The sequence below is a fragment of the Nesoenas mayeri genome (assembly GCF_963082525.1).
Source record: "Nesoenas mayeri genome assembly, chromosome: 14".
Taxonomy (NCBI): domain Eukaryota; kingdom Metazoa; phylum Chordata; class Aves; order Columbiformes; family Columbidae; genus Nesoenas; species Nesoenas mayeri.
The window spans coordinates 6,119,265-6,134,628 of record NC_137556.1 but is presented as its reverse complement, the minus strand read 5'-3'; positions in this window follow the sequence as shown (position 1 = coordinate 6,134,628).

The following is a 15,364-nucleotide window of genomic DNA, read 5'->3' as shown; positions in this document are numbered from 1 at the left end:
GTGCCACCATTGGCCGCCGCGCTGCGCCGCCCCGCCCCGCCCCGGCCGCGTTTCATAACTGAGCCGGCGGCGCTGGGGCCGCCGCGAAGCGGGACGCAGGTGCGGGGAAGGTGTTGTGGAGTAGAGTTGGGAACGGGGTGCTTGGGGGGGCGGGCTACTGTGCCGGTCCCCGGAACGGGGCGCAAGGTGTTGGGGTGCTCGGGAGCAGCTGTGGTGTGGGGTACAAGTTGGGGCACTCGAGCGTGAAGCCATGCAAACATGCAGGAGAGCTCTCTGGACTAGCTGGGGTGCTGGGTTCCCAGGGGGATCTGGGGTGCTCTGAAGTGGGACCAGGATGCAAAGTGCTGGGAGATGTTTTGGGGTGCCACAGAGTGGGGCCAGGGCACTTTGGAGCCAGCCTATGGCATTGACTACCTGGGGTGTCTGGGGTGCTGTGGAGAGGGGCTGGGGCACAAGGACTGGGGGAGACAGGGTGCTCTGGGATGGGAACAGAAGGGTGGGATGCTCTGGGGCACTGGAGACCTGGGGTGCTTGGGAGCAGCGTAGGGCACGGGGTCCCTGAGCTGGCTGAGGTTCTCCAGAGCAGGGCTGGGGTGCAGACTGTTGTGATGCGCCAGAGCAACTGAGGCTGGTGAGACTGGGGTGCGTCAAGTGCCCCTTTGCAGACCTCACCATGCAGATTCGTCATGTTAGAATGTTTGAAGAGAATGGATGTCCTTCCAGTGTAGATGGGAAACTGCATCTCCTCCAAATGCTTTACTTATCCAAAACTGGACCAGTTCAGACCCTGTTTGGAGAAGGTCTCCTTCTCACTCGCAGACCCCCGGGATGGGTTCTGTGTCCCAAGGGAAATGCATCCCCCCCACCAGGCAGCCATACAGTCAGGACCCAGCAGTTCTTACATAGCAGGTGCTGAGAAAAACAGCTTAATCTGTCAACTCTGGAGGTTAGTAGATCCTTTATGTAAGGATGATGCACATTCCCTAAGGGCTTTTTTGTTTGTCCCCAAAACCAAGCCAAACCAAACCTGTGCACCCACTGGAAGGGGTGCTCAGGGAGGGAGATCACCAGTAGGATGTGAGCGCTTACTGGTGAAACACATGCCCCACTAAGGGAGTGGCTGGCAGAGGTTTGGGCTGTGGAGCAGGTTTTGTTTCAAAATCTACTGGGATTACATTAAATGGCTCATGAGTGACTTTAAAAGCTCAACAACAAAGTATTTTATGTGAGCTTGGAAGGCTTTGCTGCTTGCTCCGTTACCGTTTTGATCCCTTCGGAGTGGAGAAATCTCAGGCAATGCTTAGCAGCACAGCCCCAGCACCTCCTGGGAGTGGCATTAGGGACAGCAATCACCCTAGAAGCATCATGGGGCTGTCTGGAACTCTACCCTATGCGGGTTATTTTCCATATTTTCCACCCACAGGATCAGACTTTGGTTGCCCCCCCAGAACCACATCACCTCCCCCAGCAGTTCTCCCATGGGCATTTCTCAGATGGACAAGGCTCATTCACACCAGACACTCTCATCTCGTGATTTAGTTCTCGCCACGTCCAGTTTTCCCACCAAAACCTGGCTATTCACTAAAACTAAAGATTGCCACCAGGGAGTCCTCACCAGTCTTAGCTCCAGATCACCCCTTAAAAAGGACATGTTCATGGCTCTTGGGCTGTGAAATGAGGGTGATTTTAGCTGCCATGGCCAATTTTACAGCAATGTGCTTGAAGAGTGCTCCCATAACCTGGTTGTGTGGCTCGATTTGGGAGCAGCAGCCCTCGGCCACGGGGAGCCGGTGTCAGGTAAGACTCTTCCATCACCCCAGCCGGCTCCTCCAGGAGACACCGGGCTATTCCGTGGGACCTGCCTCGTTCTTTTCCTCACCTAATTCACACCACGACCATTCTCACATGTCTGGGCTCTCCAGTGCCTTGTAAGTGGCAAGTACGTTCTGCTGCCTTTGCATAATGCAGTTAAAAACTGATCAATCACAACTCGTGAGTCTGTTGGAAACCAGGCTTTGTTAGCACCAGCACAAGGACTATTTGTTGTCTTCATTCCATCCAGAGCTGAGCTGGTTCTGAACTCCAAATGCTTTTGCTTGTCACTAGTGTGTTTGTGCTGACCCAGTACATAACTGGGAGGAAAAAAAAGCTTTAAATGCTTAATGTTAACCACTCTGCTGGCCACATGAGGACTTCCCTTTTTGCGTAACACAGAACAGATTACATGATGTTCAGGAGCTATTTGCAAAGCACAACAGGATTTATTTTATAGGTTGTTTTGGTTTGTTTTTATTTTTACTTTAAAGGTGGGAAACAGCCCAAGGTCAGCACGGGGTGAGGAGTTCCAGGTGTTGCTGCAGGGCAAAACAGCTCTTCCTTGGCTTCCAGCCACACGCGCAGCTTGTGCTTCAGCTCGAGTACAGCCTCATTAATGTGGTCCAGAGTGTTGACAGCGTAACATGGGGATCAGGGATTTCACACCAACAGAAATATTTGTTGCAAGCATTGGCATTTGATTTTGACACACTAGGGATTAAGGAGTGGCTCAGAGGTGACAGTGCCTGCCCAGTGGTGCCTTTTCTGTGCAGAGGGAAGAGACCCGTGTGCTCCTTAGGGTGTCTGCAGAGGCACTGGAGGCACTTGCTAAAACAGGAATATGGACCGAGAATGTCCTGACCCCTTTTACTCACAGCTATCCCCGCTCTGCCTACCAGCCTCCTCCTGAGCTAATTACACTGCCATCATCAGACCTGAAAGTCCTGTTGCACAGAGGTAAAACTAGTTTCCCTGTTTCAAAAGCATGGGAAGGATGAAAGCGTGGGCATCCCAGCTGAGGAGGAGGAGGAGGAGTGGTGTCATCAGCAAGGGCCATGCGGGGCTGATGTGGCACAGATGTGCAAGAGCCAGTGCAGCCTGCCCAGGATCAGCCCCCGCGTTGTTTTTTTCTGCTTGGGTGATCAAATGAAGAGCCAAGGCCAAATCCAGCCTCAGCAGCTGTGCAAAACCTGTGGCTTGCAGCACCCTTTCAGCAGCACTCTGCCTGGATCCTGGCTTGGCTGCAAGCCTTGAGACTTGAGCCAAGGAATTATTTTTACACCTCAGTATGTGCAAATAACACACATTTGCATCATACCCCTCCCAGCCTGTCAACAAACACATCAGCTTCCTGGAATTTTTGCTTTCTTTGCATCATATTATTTCTAGATCCAGGATGTTATTCAACCACCAGGTTTCTCCATTTGCCACATGTGTTTCAAAGCCTCTCCTGGTAAGTAAAGCAAAAGGAAGTGGAAGCAGGTGGTGTGGGACCCTTCATCTGCAGTCACAGCTCGTCTTTTATAACAAGCATCTTTCCTTTCAGGTCTTTGTATGCAATAAGGGGAGCTGCTCCATGCCTGGTTTTCTCTTATGCAGAGGCAAGCAGTTTGGTATCTGAGGTCTGCACTGTGCTGACTATGCGTTAGGCAAGGAGCAATCATCTAAATTACATGTTGTTGTTCCTGGGTCCTGCAACTCTGCTGCTTGATTGCTCAGAGAGACCCTGACTCTCTTAGTAAGGAGGATCAGATGTAAACACGGTTGGGGAATTAGAGAAAACTTTCATCTTTTCCCTTCTGAGTCATACAGGCTTTGCCTGTGGCATCGTCATTCCCAGAGAAATGAGTTGACAGTCACATGGATTGCCAGGACACAGAGCTGCGATGTAACGTTACCTCATTGCTCATGTAACTGGGCTTATGCTTGAACTCCTGGAAACTGGAGAGTCACAGAGGGAGAGCCCAGATCTGTATCTGACTCATTTTACTCTCTTGGACCAAACATCGTGGCAAAGAGGTTGGCAGAACATTATCACTCAGTCTTGGAAGCAAGTTTCACATAAAATGAATGCATGGAGATATCCTTTTCCGTGGGCAGTCAGGTACAAGTCACATACTCCTGAGAAGGGAGTACAGCTAAAAGCAAGGTCAGAATTGTCCCTGTCATCTGGGGGGAAGCCCTTGGATGGGTGACAAGACCATGGTCTGTGGTGCAGGGTGCTATAAGCTTGCCTTGATGCATTGCAATTGTTTCATTGGTGTTTCAAGGGTAGCTGATGATCCTCTGTCTGTAGGAGATCCTATAGAGGGGCTGAAAGTCAATATGGCTCATTTAGCACCGTCTAATCGCAATGTGCATAAGGGCATGGATAACATAACTGAGTGACTGGAGAAGGAAAAGCCATAAGGACTCTTTCTGCAGACATCACCTTTACATTGCAGCAAGCTCCACCACTTCCAAAGGTGTTGGTGTCCACAGGGAGCTGCATCCTCGCAGTTGTTGTCTGGGTGCGTGGCAAGCATGAACAAGCTGGGAGGTCCTGCAGCTGAGCATCCCCTCCGTGCACACCAAGAGCTGCAGGTGAGTGCTCCCCGGCTGCACTCTGCTGCCAGGGGGCTGCAGATCTTTCCCCCGCTTTCTGCTCTTGGTGTTGGCTTCTGTACAAATGTTTTGCTGGATGAGCTTTTGTGTGTCACTTGCTCATCCTGTGCCCTGCCCTAGTCTTTATTCCTTCAATTCCAGCATCTCCACCAGCACCAGCATGGTAATTCAGTGTCCTTCTTACGTGAGGGCAAAAGACATTCTGCAAAGCCAGTGAGTGGCTTAAGTTCCGCCTAAGACCCATGTCTGACCACGGAGGAGAACAAAACACCTTGAAGCGTCCCCTCTTCCCCACAGCCAGCTGGTGTGACGCACTAAATACAAGCACTGGGCTGGATTTCAGGCAGGGTGAGCAGGGCTGTGTCTCTACCATAACTATAAGGAGCTGCCTGTAGGCTCCCTGGCTGGCTGCAGCAGCGGTGGCCAGGTCAGAGCTCTCTTCTCAGGGAGAGGACAAGTGTTTCTGGCTGTGCCCTTTTTTTTTCTCACCACGGGCTGTTTCACTTCCACCTCTCGCTGCACTTTGGACGGCAGGTGCATCGTGGTTGGGTAACTGAGTCATCATCCCCGTCGCCAGCTCACCCTTTCATAACATGTGGACGTCATGGCTTTTAAAGAGGTCAGGTTGTTAGTACTCGGTGGAAGATCTTTCACCCAGAAACCTGTCCCGGTGGATCTGCTGGAGCAAATTATAGGTTTTCCTTTGCAAGAAGCTTAGCACCATTTCTATGTGGATTTTAGGAATGTAATGGGGTAAGGTTTGGGGAGTAAAGAGCTTGATCTGCTCTTCTGAAAGAGTTAAGGCAGAAGTCCTGGAAAGCTTTGCAAGGGAGAGACAGGTGCTGTGATAGTTGTGTGTCCTTTGAACAGTTTTTATGAAAATGAATCCCAAGATGTTCAGTGAATAAAGCTCAGCTATAACTTTCAGCTGCTAGTTAACAAGGCAAAAAGTCTTAATTTATGGATTTTCAGAATGAGGGGACAAGCTGCAGAAGGACACAGCCCACAGAGGACTGAGTGTGAGTGCTCTGCTAGACCTTCCAAAACACCCTTCACTTGCAAGACTTACGTATTTTTGGGGTTTAACTTTTCTTTTTATTCAGTGCAAAAGCAGAAGAGTCATTTCATAGGAAACCTCTGCCTGGTGCTTTGCAGAGATTAGCAGATTGTAAGAAGGGCTGCAGGAATCAGCTTTTCTGGGAAAGTCAAGATTTCTAACTGTTTCCATTTTTAGTGGAATAAAAAAGCGGCTTGAATTTTTCCATGAAGAAGGTCACTTGGGAACAGAGGAAAGATTTCTTTTTTGTCTCTACCTTTGAGAGGCTCATTTCCCTTACAGGACACTTTATAAAATAAAACACCAGGGTTTACTGAGCACAGCAAGATGCAAACTTTCATCACAAAATAAATGCCTAACCTTCCTGTTCTGAAATTGTTGACGTTCACAGAAAAATGCCTTAATGTGGGGGCACCTCTGCATAAAATGGTATGGAAATCAGTTCTTTACGTGTGCCTAAGCTCTCTTGGCATCTCTGCTGCTACAAGGCACCAGATGGCTGTATGCCACGCGCGGTCCCTGCAGGTGTCCCCAGATGCCATGAGCAGGGCAGCACAACCCCTCCTGCTCCCTGAGGACCAGCCAACGTCATTATATAAAGAGGAGTAAATGTGTGTAAACAAGACTTGCTTAAGTAACTCCACCGCTGCCAGTTTCTCTCGCTAGTCTCCCTACTCCACCCCTCCAGAGCCTGATGCGATGGGTGTTCAGCACAGTGCAGCCCACGCTCCTCTCCCGACCAGTTGAGGGCACATCAGCTCCAAGGAGCCCCAAGTTGAACCGTGCAGATATTTCAAGCAACTGAGGTGGTTAAACACCCCGATGCAGTCAGACGTTGTGCCCAGCAGCACTTGGGGAGCTGCTGGCTGTCACGTCTGTGGGTAAACGCTCATCCCAGCGCACCCCGGTTGTGCTGCTCCAGCTCCCTGCGGCTGCATTGCCCCTGTGGCTGAGGGGCCCCAGCATCCCCAAAAGCCAAATGTTCCACCTGCTTTTTGCCTCCTCCACTAAGTGTTTGTAGAGCCCTAATCCACACAGCTGGTGTGAATGCCTGTGCTGTTAGGCCCATTCACATCGCTTGGCTTCAAACCACAGCTGAGATGAAACAAGTACTTAAGGACACCAGATAATGTGAAACGGTTTTCACTCCTGCAGCTTTCTGCGGAAACTTGACCGGTTTGAATCAAGGCAGCACAGGGGCACAGAGGGGAGCAAGTTACGTGCAGGGCGAGGTGCCAAAGGCAGGACAGAACCTCTCGGCTGCTGGAGGAGACGCCTGGATGTTCTCACAGCTGGTCCTGGGGCGTGTTTTGCTTTTTGCACTTGTGCCACAGGAATCTGGCTGCTCACATTATATTTGCACAGAGCGCAGCAGCCCAAAGCAGAGACTGTAAAACACAAGCAGCAAACAGTAAAACTTGGCCTGGCTAAGCGCTTGCCATCACCCAGCGGCACAGGATATACCCAACGCTGGCTCCAAGGACATGAAAGTGCTGGGATTTGGGAACTGTGTGGACATGTTAGTGGGGTCAGCTGCAGACAGTTGCTTGTGAGCTTCACCCACTTCTGGAGCTGGGTGCAGAAAACAATTTTAGGGCTTTTTATCTTATTAGGTGAGATTTCTGTCGTCAGCTGAAAAGCAGAATCTCACTCCAGTGAGATGCAACAACTCTCCGCTCCAACTGAGCATCTACAGACATGCTTGACCTAAGAAAACAGAGCCTGGCACGGCATGCTTGAAAAGTTTCCAACCCTTAAGTTAAAAAGCAAAGGCAGGGCCTTCCTTTTTCGTGTCCAGACACAGAATTTATTCCAACAGTTTCCCATCCTGTGGGAGAATGGCCTAAGGGGACTGCAAAATGCCACATCTCCATGTACTGTTTGTAACTAAGCTGTATCTTGCACAACAGTCCTGCCTACTTGCACTAAGGGGAGTGTAAAATATGGAAAATAACTCTACATGGGGTTATTTTATATTAAGGCATCCTTGTTCACACAGCAATAAGACACTTATTTAGACTTGGTCTTTCCCTGCTGAAGCCAAACCAGTACATTAAAATCCAGTTTAGCTTTTGGGGTTGTTCATTTTTCCTGTCTTTGCGTTTTCCCTTTAATCTTCGTGCTGGATAATTAAGACAACATTCCTCAGCATCTTTCCTGACGTTTGTTTTGATTATACAAGAGCTGGCTGCATTTGTTCCATAAAAACAACATTGAAAGCCACATTCTCTGGTTTTGAGTAAAATCCTGCACGGTGTTGACTCTTAAACTTGAGTTTGTCTGAAATCTGCATTACTCAGGAAAATACCCTTAAAAATAAAAAACCTTAAGGAAAACAAATCAAGGCAGTGATGCGGCAGGGAGAGCTTGTGCTCAAGTTTGCGCTTAAGTATTTATAGACGGTGCGACTTTTAGGCTGGGCTTAATGCTGCCAGCAGCAGTGGTGGGTGCAGGTGTTGGGCACCATCTCCGCATCCCAGGTCCATGTTGGACCTGTCCCCAGCCCTTACAAAACAGCCGAGCTGTTATGAAACGCGGGGACCCGCTGTCACACGTCCCATCCCCAGTAGATGGCGGTGCCAGCTCATTTTTCCCAATTTTTTTGTCCACTTTTTCCTGGTGCTGCGACCGGTTCCAGTCCCAGGAGGGCTGAGGTGGGGTGGAGGCTGCCGGCTGCATCTCTGTGCTGGGGGCTTCACTGCACAAAAGGAAGGGGGTTTTGCTTCCCCCTACGCCGCCCCGTATCCACTTTTCATATGTTTTTGATAAATTTGAAATCACAAGCATTTGTAACAGTTCAGCACAGGCTCAGGCTGCTCCACCCCATAGCAAGTGGGATGGAAGGGACAGGGAGGATATTGGTACTACCTAATGTTGGGGGGACTGTGCAAAGCCAAGTGACCAGAGCTCTTGGATTTCTATCCAGCCTCTTTCACGGTCTTGAACAAAACCTGCCTGTGCTCACCCAGATCCCGGCTCCTCACCTATTGCTGTTCCTTGGCTGTTTCCTTTGCAGGACAGACAGATAGCACAGGGTAGGCAGCGTGACTGGATGGATGAATAAATAGCATTTCTCTTTGGAGCCTGAAAACACCTTTATTTAGCTAAAAGTGGCCCAGGCCCCCTCCAATGTGTGCTGCCGTTTGCATCCCCACCTCCTCAGCATGCCCAGGACAAGCGCTGCCACTCCAGCACGGAAAGGCTAATCTTTGTCTTCCTTCTCATTGCTCTTTTCACTGCTATGATCCTGGGGCAAGAACAAAAAGAAAAGGGATGCCATGTGAGGGAAGCGCTGCATGTTTTGTTTTCCGTCAGCTGGTACCTGTAGGAATTTAATAGCACCTGCAACCATCACCCACACAGGGGTTTGCAGGTGCAAATCCCTTGGGCTAGCCAGGTCCCAGCAAGGAGCTGTTGGTGGTGTTACCTCCTCCGAGTCGCTGTCAGAGCTGCTGCTGCTCCTCTTGTCCTCTTCCCCAACTCTCTACAGGGGCAAAGAGAGAAGGACAAGCATCACAAGGGATCCTGACACCCCATTTGCTGTTTGAGCTAGATCATCGAGTGAGCGAGATGTCTGGCCTTGTGGGTGTCTTAGGCCAGGCTCTGCACCACTAGAGCTGCTGTGGACCCATGTGTGCCCATGGCGCTGCAGAGATCTCCAGAGCCAAGAGCAAGGATTCCGGGATGTGAGTGGTGCAGACAGCATTGCTGTCCACAGCAGTGTCTCATCTGGGTTGAAATAGAAGAAGGAGGGAGAACTAACTAGGAATATTGGGAGCAAAGAGAAAGCTATCTCTCAATGGAAAACATACACACTGTAATTTCTAGGCTGTGCACAGCATAGCTCCATCTGCCAGAGGTGTGATGTTGCTGTGGGTCAGACACAGCATCCCTTCACAGCCAGGATGCCCATCAGTTGGGGCTGGTGCTTTCTAACAACCTACAAACCATGGCTGCTGCCCGTTCCGCCTGTGCCGAGCATCCTTCTTCATGGGGCTCAGCTCTAACCTGGAAGCTCTGCATCGTTCATGTCCTCACCACGCTGTGCCCACCTGCAGAGGTGGCCCTACTGTGAAGCTGCCTGTCTTCTCCTGGGACACTGATCCTCCTGGCAGGAGCTGGTCCCATCCCACCACGTGCTGGGCAGTGGGTGCTTGGGGTGCTGGGTGCCCCACACACAGTGCACAGTTGGTCCAGAGGGTCCCCAGCACAGCCCTCAGTATCAGAAGGTTTGGGAAGTGCTGGGCTCACCCTGAGCACCACGCTGGGGACTTCAGGGCTGGAAATCCTCTGGCAATTGCTTTGCAGAAAAGTCCATCATTCCCCTACCTTTTCCTTCTTCTTCCTCTTCTTCTTGTCCTTCTCTTTTTCTCCCCCAGTCTTTTCCTTCTCTTCTTCCTTCTCTTCTTCCTTCTCTTCTTCCTTCTCTTCTTCCTTGTCCTTTTCTTTCTCCTTCTCCTCTGTCTCCTTATCTTCCCGTCCAAACCCTACAGCAGGGCACAGAGGGAGATTCTTTGCTCACATGCAGCATCCAGAACACGCAAACCCAGCACGTCCCCCAGGTTCACGCCAAACACTCACATTTCAGGATTGTCGACATTTCACCACAGCCAAAGGGCTCTAGGGCACGAGACTCTCAAACCTACAACACAGAAGAGACCTAAAGGAGCAACTGGAGGATGGAGTAAGGTGAGCTTTGTGAGGATGAAGACATCTCCATGGACCCCACCATTCAGATTTTTCTTCTCCATGGGATAAGATGCCCTGTGCACCTCCTAACACACTAAACAGCACGTAAAGGGCTAAAGTAGTAGCGGTCTCCAGAAAAATAAATAAAATAAAATAAAATAAAATAAAATTAAATTAATAATAAAATAAAATAAATAAAGTAATCAGACCTTGTGCAGAGATGGAGGCAGACAGAGAAACCTCAGGGCAAATGTGCAGGGATGCCTTCACCCTTCTGCTGTGAGGAGGTGAAAAATTACAGAAATACTTCAAATTACCTGAGAGTGAATCAATAGAGAGCAGGCGTTGGGACTCTCAGGAATCCACAGCAGAAAGGGGGATGGCAGGGAGGGAAGTGGAGGCAGCAGCAAGCAGAAGAGAAGCCGAGGGCAACAGCAAGAAAACTCAGCATTGATCGGGTGCTCGAAAGGTGACAGATAAGAGAGAAGAAAGAAGAGCAATTTCTTTCAAAATAGCAGAACCCAAATCCATGAAACAGCTCAGGCAGGTCAAACCCTCCCTCTCATACAGAAATGGCACAACGGGGCAGAGGAAGGGCAGTGGGGGTGAGGGATGGGGTCCCTTCTGCTCGCAGGGAAGAGCAGGGTCCGTACTGCAGCAGGTAATTAGGGAAGGGTTTATCTTCCAGCCACTGATGGAGGGAGGCAGGACGTTAATGCTTTCTTTTAATGTTTTTATGGCCAAAAAAAATGACATCATCTGGCTGGTATTTGAGCTTTTAAAAGAGCCAGTGGCAGCCTCTGAGCCCATATCATTGATTTGTATTTTCTAAGCAGGTTTGAAAACCCCAGGGATGCTGCAGGGCAGTGGGAAGCAGCGGGGTTTGGGGCAGCATCAGGGGAGAGCAGAAGTAAGGGAAGTGGTTGGTAAAAGGCGTAATCAGTGCAAAGTTAAAATCTCATTAATAATGAACAGTAATCTAATTCATTTCTGTAATTAAGAAGTGCAACTGCTAATTGAAAAGAATTATCTTTTAATCTAAAATCATTAAAAATAATCAAAAGTTAACAAAAGAAAAGCAGATTGTGGGAAGGTGCAGAAGGTGTAGCTGATGCCCCAAGTCCTGAACACCAAAGCTGCTCCATTATTACTGTGGCATGTGCCCAGTCCCAAATTTGTGAGGATGTCCCTGCCTTGCGCCTTCACTGTGGGGGTAAGCAGACAGGAAAGGCACAAGGTACACAGAGGTGGACGTCAAGCTTTGCACTAGGAGATGGGCAACCCAATCAAAGCCCAGCAGGCAGGATTGGGAAAGGGTAGTGCTGCCTCAACACATGCTAAGAAACGCCACCATGGGTGGTGACAACCCTGTAATTCCCCACCGCACTGGTAACCCTGTCCCTGGGGACCAAGCCAGCGGATTTCCAAGACATGGGGTGGGCTTCCCTGCACCCGGGGCTCTGCCATGCTCCTGTCCAGGGGTGTCAACCAGCACCCTGTGCAGCTCAGACCTTGGATGGTGGCTCTGATGATGGCTCTTTTTCCCGTCCCATCCCAGACTAGCAGATCCAGTTCTGCCTGTTCTTTCAGAGCCCCATTCCAGGCGGGCAGCTCTCCCTGCCCCAGATGCTCTGGTTACCTAAAGCCTGGGCAAGCAAACCAGCAAAACCCAGTGACCAGCCCTGTTGTCCACGCTGACAAGCTCCAATTTTTTCTTGATAGCCGAGCAACACGCGAGGTGCACGTGGATCAGACCTGTGGCTAGCAAAGCACACCTTTGTATTCATACCCCACCAGGTATGGTAGCCTAGATGCCTTACCTGCCAGACATGATGGGTCGTGGTGGTTGTGCCCACTCCCATCTCACCCAGGGGACTGAAGTCCTTCTCACAAGGCTCAGGAACGATGCCCGATTCCCATCCCCAAGACCTCACAGAGCACCAGTTGTCCCAGGGATGCTCCTGCTGCACCCTCTGCTTCACCCTGCCCTCCTGCTCTGCTTTTCCAGCCCAGAAAACTGATCAGGAGAGTCTGTAAATCCCCTCGATGACACGAGGGACACAGGGAAGTGCCTTACCTGGAGCTGAAACAGGTGAGTGGCCGCCTTGATGCCTGGTTGGCAGCAACAGAGGATCTGGGTATTTGAGCATTGCGGTCTCCTCCCCAGTCCCACTGTCAGAGCAGAAAAACTGGCTCTGCCACCCCCCAGGGACAGCACATGACACTGGGAACACGGCCAGTTGCATTTAAACCTGCAAGAGGCATTGCCTGCAGCATGGGCAGGAGCAGAAAGACCTCCTGACTTTTTTGTAAAGAAGCCAGGGCAGCTCTGGAGGCTGCAGACATCCACAGGGACCAGCCAGGGCACTGGGAAATCAGTCTGGGAATGTGCTGTGGTCAGGACCCTGTTTGGGTAGAAAAGAAGAGATTTGGCGGTGTCCTTGAAACCACGGCGAGAGGAACCTCCAGCAGGTCCTTGCTCTCCTCATGGTGGGAGGTGTTGGGCAGCTCCAGGAAGTCCAGGCAAGGCCAGACCAGGCAGAGCTCAGTACTCCCAGCTCCCTCGGATTCTTGTCCTTGCTGCTGGCTTTCACTCCAACATATCATTAAGCAAACACATGTCAGCAGAGAGCAGTTACCAGCAGGTCTAAACACTTGCATAATGTGCTTTCCCTCTAATGCAATGCCCTCATTTCTAATAGCACCAATATGGGATAATAACAGTAACAATGATGTCAAGGAGGGCTTGTGTACCTGAAAGCTAATTTGTTTTCTGCACCTAATTAAAGGTATTACCCTTCCCACGAGATTCGCCTCATTTAAAACCTTCAACTCCACAATAAAATTGCTCCCACAGTAATTTTATTTTAATTTACCATAATTGCAGCATACATGGAGCCCCCTCCCACCATGCAAGACTAACCCTGGGTAACTCGTGCAGGGAGCAAGCAGCTGTACAGAAGTCACTTGTCCCAAAAACCTGGCCATGGCTGCCCCAGGCCTCCTTCACAGGAGCCTGCACCAGCCTCAATGCAGAGCAAGAGCCCCCTCGGCAGGCTGAGGTCAGAAATAAGGGAGGGGTTTTAACAGCAAGGGTGGAAAAAAACTGGAGCAGTTCAGCCAAACCAGTGGCAGAGTCCCCGCTGCTGCAAATTCTACAATTGACAGCAGCAGTGCTTTCTAACAGAGATGCTTCAGCTCACATACAAATCATTTGGGGAATTCCCAGCAGCCAGTGCTCAGTCTGGGGGTGAATGATGGCAGCGATCCTGCCCGTCCTTGGGATGACACAGCGGGGAACTCAGGGTACCGCCTGGGAGCTCGGTGGAGAGGTGCACAGGGAGCACAGTACGGGATCTGGGGAGGATGCTCAGTTTTGGGACCAGCTGGCATCCACCCCTACTCCTCTGAGCAGCTCCTGCCACTGCTTTAGGAGGATCCTCCCCCACAAACACCACACTCAGCCTTATTTTTAACTGGTGACCTCATTGTGCTCCCTGCCAGCCCCAGCTGGTGACCTTGTTGCTCACGCCCTGCCAGCCCCAGCCAGGCTCTCAGTGCTCTGACACACAATACCTAAGCCTTCAGCATCCTCCAGTTCGAGCAGCCCAGGGGACCATCGCTCCCTGGACACAGGGACACAAAGCATCACTACTGGGACCTGGCTCCCGGGGATGGCGCTGGCCATCGGGCCAGGCTGCAGCCATCAGCATCTTACAACGAGGGGTGGCTGCCACCCCTGGCAGGACAGCAGAGTGGCGGCTGCAGCCACCTCTAGGTGCCAGCCCACAACCCCGGCGGGCTCTGCTGTCACCCCGCAGCAGCACAAAGCTGCCCTCAAAGGAGGGAAAGCCACCTGTCAGCCAGCACCCGAAACACCAGCGCACCGCCACCTCCTCACTGCTGCCAAAGAGCAGAGCTGTGAGGGACTAATGAAACCCCCAGAAAACAGTCATTAGGAGAGTACTGGGCACTTACATCCTCAATTTCTGTGCCAACGAGCCTTTGGCTACAGAATACCACCTCTGCTTAAATCACATCATTCACTGCTGTTACTTTAGAATCCAGTGCACTCACGTAAGAAAGAAACGCTGGAGCTCTCCTCCTCCTGCCATGAGTTCTCTGAGTCAAGCCATTTAATTTGTGTTGTGGGTGACCCATGAGGAGGACTGAGCCTTTTTTATATTTTAAACCTTTTCACAGCACCTGCCAGGAAGGAGGTTTTATGGCTGCAAGTAACAGAATTTCTCCCAAGGAAAGAAAATAATTGTGGAAGGCATTTTCCCCCTCCAAGTCACTGCCAGCATCTTCACTCTTATCTATTCTCAGCCACCTCTCACCTCCCCAAACACTACCAGAAGTGCTCAAATTACTGCCAGCTCTCATTAGGTTCACGAGCAAGGCAAAGCAGAACAATAAGATCTCCAGACAGTCAGATGCTGAATTCTGATGAATCCTTTGGGTAGGAAGATTTTGCAACTGTGGAATTGTTTTTGCTGGCTATCTACCGCAGTCCTTGCACCGGCACACAAATGAGGCTGGTGTACATTTGATTATTGGCTGCTATAACCAAATCCAGGTGGGTGCATGACTGAAAGAATCACTGTCTGCATCTTAAAAACAAAAAAACCCAACTCATTTCCTTTAATTATTAAACTACAACAAAGCACTGTAGGTCAGCAGAATTGATTTGTAAGAAAAGCAGTTGCTGCTTCATAAAACCCCATTGTTTCTTCTTTTCTGACATTTCTGTAAATTTAGGCTTTGCAGCAGAGGCAGAGCTGCCATTTTACACCAATGCAGGGATGGGGAGCTCGGCTGTGGGAGCTCCCGCTCCCCAGCCTGGGTTCAGAGCCCTTTGCTATGAGACAGTCCCTGCCCTGAGAAAAGCCCCAGCCGGCCCGGCCCCAGAGCAGCACCCAGCGCTGCAACCACAATCAGGGCTGAGGATTAAAAACTCACAGTTCTTTCTTCTCATCTCATTTGTGCCCATTGCTATCTTGATAGCTCTTAACTGAAATTGTTATCAAAATAAATCCTTTCTTCAATAATACTACCACCGTAAAGAAGGAAAAATATAGTTTATTGTAGTGCAGATTCTTTTTACCCCAGACACACTCAAGTCCAGTTTAATATGCAAAAAAAAGACTCTTTGGAGATCTGATAAATTGAACCAGGACTAAGGCAAGGCTTTTTCCG